The sequence below is a fragment of the Lolium rigidum genome, chromosome 3 (genome assembly GCF_022539505.1).
Source record: "Lolium rigidum isolate FL_2022 chromosome 3, APGP_CSIRO_Lrig_0.1, whole genome shotgun sequence".
Classification (NCBI taxonomy): Eukaryota; Viridiplantae; Streptophyta; class Magnoliopsida; order Poales; family Poaceae; genus Lolium; species Lolium rigidum.
The window spans coordinates 164428054-164433356 of NC_061510.1; positions in this window are offsets into that span (position 1 = coordinate 164428054).

A 5303-nucleotide genomic window follows, 5' to 3' on the forward strand; every position below is an offset into this window, starting at 1 on the left:
GGACTATGGGTCCATAGCAGTAGCTAGATGGTCGTCTTCTCCCCATTGTGCTATCATGTTAGATCTTGTGAGCTGCCTATCATGATCAAGATCATCTATCTGTAATCCTTCATGTTGTGTTTGTTGGGATCCGATGAATATTGAATACTATGTCAAGTTGATTATCAATCTATCATATATGTTATTTATGTTCTTGCATGCTCTCCGTTGCTAGTAGAGGCTCTGGCCAAGTTGATACTTGTGACTCCAAGAGGGAGTATTTATGCTCGATAGTGGGTTCATGCCTCCATTAAATCTGGGACAGTGTCGTCGTGGTGAACGAGCAGATGCCATAGGATGGCTTAAGTTGGGGCCGAATGGACGTATGAGGATTCGGGGGAGGGTTTGCGATTAGATGGGAAGAACTGCCGGATGCTTTCCTCAAGAACACAACCAAAGGCCGGTATGCAAGAAGAGAGACAAGAGGAAGAACTCTTTACTAGATCGCTAGCTTCATTGATCTCAACATGGTTACAAGTTTCTCAGTACACCGATCTCTCTGTGGTCTCGCGCCTGTAGGAGGCAGTACCCCCTCTCCTTATATAGGGGAGAGGGTGGCTTACACTCGGAAGAAACCCTAATGGCATCTTTGACTAGACAAACTACTTTACAAAGCTACTTTAATCATAGATGACACCGGAGTCCTCTTTAATCGTGGGCGCCGACGTCCTCCGGCTTCTTTGACCGTCATCCTTCTCTTTATCGTCGGCCCTTCGTCTAAAGTTACTTTGCTTAGCTCATCTTTGTCTTCTAGCTCCGGAGAGAATCTTTGACCGGTCCTCGCCGACAGGCTCTCCTTTCCGGTATCTTCTTTACCGGGTTCCGGTATACCCCTCTTGGGGATACCGGCTTAGCTCCACTTAGCTAAACTCTTATCCTTAGGTTCCGTACGAACATTAAACCGGTATCTTGATGGCACAAGCCATCCGGTTTGGCATGCCTTTGGCATACCGGGGGTCATCCCCCAACATTAGTCCCCGAAGCTGGTATAGTCTGGCGGATCCTATCCAACAGACCATGCCAGGTTCTTTCTTTTTAGGATACCGGTTTAATCTATCCGGTTTTAGGCTCGGATCCGGCATCTTTGCTCAGATCATCGCTATCTCTTCTTCTTAAGGTGTTATCCGGTATCTTATCCTCCGGCATCTTAGTCATTTAATACTTCCTCGGCGACGTCGAGAATATCTCGGGCCCGCGCCCGTCGGAGACATGCGCACCGTGATCGACGCGCCGGTGTCGTGGGTCACTTCCCTTCGACTCCCGCGCGCTCATTTAATGCATCGCAGCTGATCCCACTACCTCTTCGGGATCCCGTGTGCGCCTCCGTGTGGCTCCGTATTTCTTCGCGTGTATTCCCTCGCCACGTGGCGGCCCAAGGCGCGAACCGTCGTGGGCCGCGAGGCGAACCGCCGCGGCCCAGCGGTTTCCTGCCCACCTTCTCTCTTCTTTATAAACAGAACCGCCCCTTCTTCTTCGTCTTCTTCGCATTCTCCACTTCCTCGCGCACAGAGCTTCACGCCTTTACGCCTCCGCCGCTCTCCGTTCGCCGTCGCTCCTTCAAGCCCCGGCGCCCGGCGAACTCACGCCCTGCCTCCGCCGGACTTCGCTGCGCGGAGATCTTCGGCCGCAACTTCAGTGCTCCCGTCGCATTCGTGCTTCTTCGCAAGCTTCTCCGCCTCGCCGTCGATGGTGCTCTCCGGCGGCCGCAGGTCCGCTCCGCCGCCGGCAAGCGCTTCCCTCAGCGACTCCGCCGCTTAAGGTTGGTACCAATCTCGTTTCACTCGTCCTCTGTTTGCTTTCCAGATCTTGGGTCTTTGGTGTTCTTATTTCTTCTTTTTCTTTGGTTTTCTTCTTACTCGTAGATCTTCACGCGGGGTCCAAGTCTGGGATTCTTGTTTTTTCGCCTCTCCTTGCAATGTCTGGCGAGGAGTCCTCCTCTGCATCTTCTTCTTCCCTTTCTCTCAAGCGCCGTAGACCATCTCCCGGCGAATCCACGGCTTCAGATCCGATGGAGACCGACTCCGGCAATCAGCAGGAATCCGGTAGCCATCATGAGTCCGGTGGCCACCTAGAATCCGGTAGCTTTAGCCAAGCTTCCGGTAGCGCAACCTCTAGCAGCTCCAGCCAAACTTCCGGCGAGGAGCCTTCCCCAATCACCCGCGGAGCCTGGATGGGTTCCAGCGTTACCCAATTCGAGATCGACTGGTTATACCGGTCTCGACGGATTCCGGAAGGAGTTTCTTGCCGGATTCCGGATGGCGAAATCGAACCGGATCCTGAAGATGACGAATATGTTGTCTTTCTTGCTCACTTTGAGCGTGGCTTCGGCCTTCCTGCCTCCCCTTTTTTCCGGGAGTTTCTAGATTTTTACAAACTCCAACCTCACCACCTTCCTGGCAACGCCATTTTCTACCTCTCTTGCTACGCCACCTTCATGGAGGCCTATATCGGCATTCGTCCCACTCGTGAGACGTTTGCCCGCTTCTTTGCTCTTCGGATCAATTCCGTTCAGGGCAAGGATATTCCTAAACCCAAGCCCCCCGTTCAGTGCGGGTCTTGCATTATCGGCTCCCGTCAAGGGAGCCCCTTTTTTAAGTTTTCCGGCCTCGAATCTTGCCGGTTGTGGCAAGGGACTTTCTTCTACGTGAAGAATACCGGCCGCGCCGACCTCATCGATCTTCCTCCCTTCGAAGCGGGGCCCCCCAGCAGGACCAACTGGAGCTACAACCCGAAATCTGACCACGCTGAAACCAGCCGGGTGGTACGCTTCTTGACCTCTTTGAAGAAGGAGACCAAGATCTGCTCGGATGATATCATCCGCACTTTCATTTCGCGCCGGGTGCTTCCTCTAAAGCGCCGCGCACATAGGATGAGCGAGATGTATGGCCCAGGCGATCCTACCAAGATCACAGGCCGTCCTCTTAGCAAAAGGGATGTCGTTCGCAAGGCTAAGCAGATTTGCCAAACTGCTATGCCCTCTGATTGGGAATGGGGCCTCCTTCCTCTCAGCACTGATAATCCTCCGACCCAAGAAGTAAGGGATTATGCGACTGGGGTTGTTTTTGGCCGGTAGCTTTCTGCTCTTGCTAATCTTACTTTTTCTTGTTTCAGGCCAAGGACCGCTTCCCCCTCATTGAAGCAGAGCGGCGTGGACCTTGCCAGCCTCGCGCCCTCGACTCCTTTGATCCGGATCCTTACATTTTCTGGAAGGATTTGAAGATGGGCAAGACTCCGGCAGCGCACCTTGGCCGGTCTCCGCCAAAGCCAACCGGGTCCGCTGACGACTTGACCACACTCGAGGTATTTTCTTTTCCGGTTTCTTTTACCTTCCGTTACCGCTTTCCTGTGAATTGCTTCTTAGCCAAACTTAATTCATAGATCCATGAGCGCGTGCCGCCCTTGCGCGCCGAGGCTGGCTCCGAGTTCGTGGACAAGCTCATGGCCCAGGGCCAAAAGAACAAGCAGCCGGCATCTGATGCCGGTGCAGCCTGAGCCCGCCCTCCAAGCGCTTCCGGACCGAGCCCCTGGGGGAGAAGCAGGTGGGCATGCGTCGCTACGGGCGCAAGGCGATGCCAACCTCTTCCGGGTAAGTTACTCATTTTCCGGCTTGCCTCTTTTTCGCCAAGTTCTTTTCCGGTTGCTTTTTCCAACCGTTTTCCTTTCTTTTTCTCAGCCCCGCGCTCAAGCTTGGCCCAAGGCCATCGGGCTCTGAAGATTCCGCAAGGACTTCAACCCCTCCTCCTCGCTCAAGCCCGGCACCGCCTGGTGCCGGCAACATCTCTGCCTCCCTCTCGGGGGGCACAACAAATTCGGGCGTGCGGCCCCTTCATCATCAGATCACCGCACGGAGGAGGATCCTTCCTTCCCTCCAGAGACCCAGGATACCGGCGCCAGCAACATCGGCGCCGGCGAAGAAGAAGCTGCCGGGCGGGCGGAGCCTCCAGCTCCTCCCGTCCTTGAAAAGACAACAACTTCCGTGCCGGAATCTTCCGCGCCGGAAGGCTCCAAACCGGGTGATGCGCCCAGCGCTCCTCCGTCTCCACGCTCCCTCCTGATGCCGCCGCCAGGTGCTCCTCGCGCCAAGCCCTCGGGGCCGCTTCTACCGCGGCGCCGCCCAAGACCTCCAAGCTGATCAAGGGGAAGGCGACGGCCTCCGGCCGCCCCTTCCGGCGCGCCAGCGGCCCTTGGTGCCGCACGTCGCCAAGGCCGCCAAAGATGCCGCTACGAAGGCCACCGGCCTCCTTGGCCGCATCACGCAGTTCAAGCGCCAAGGCCGCGACCCGGGGCACCTTCTCGCCCTATGCCCAAAGGTGGAACGCCGCGGACATGACTCCGGCGACCCGCGGCCCGGGCAAGGACAGAGCTGCCGGCACCTGACCTCGTCGGGAACCGGTCTTCCGAGGAGCACTTTATGCGGCTTCGCAGCGCCGTTAAAGAGCTTGACAGCCGCGTGGTACGACTCCACGAACAATCTGATGGTATGTTTTGCTAACTTGTCTCAATCTTAACCGGTTTCTTCGTTTTCGGCTTTGTTTTATCTTTTCTTTAGTTTCATGCCGGTTTCTCTCTTGTCTATCTTCCCAGTCCCCGAGTTTTGTGGTGAGAGCGCAGCTCTTAGCGCAAAACTTAACTTAAAAATTTAGCGTGGCAACCGGCACTGCCAGTCCCCGCGTTTCGGCTTAAATACCCTCTTCTTAGCACACAATTTACCTTAGAAGCGCGCAAAACCGGCACTGCCAGTCCCCGAGTTTCGGGTTAAGAACTTTGTTCTTAGCGCAAAACTTACCTTAAAACGCGCAAAACCGGCACTGCCGATCCCGAGTTTCGGGTTAAGAACCTTGTTCTTAGCGCAAAACTTAGCTTAAAACGCGCAAAACCGGACCGCTGCCCCCGAGTTTCGGGTTAAGAACCTTGTTCTTAGCGCAAAACTTAGCTTAAAACGCGCAAAACCGGCACCGCCGCCCCCGAGTTTCGGGTTAAGAACCTTGTTCTTAGCGCAAAACTTAGCTTAAAAACTTAGCGCAAAACCGGCACTGCCAGTCCCCGAGTTTCGGGTTAAGAACCTTGTTCTTAGCGCAAAACTTTACTAACCTCTTTTTCTTGAACAGCTCACGGCTGACGCTCGGAAGGCCCTCTTCGAGGAGCTTCTGTGGGAGCATCGGGAGCTCGCTGAGGCACACGACAAGTGCCAAGGTAAATTTTTGTGTTGCCGGCATCTTCCTTACCGGAAACTTTTCCTCTCTAACATTCTTAATTTCTGCTTA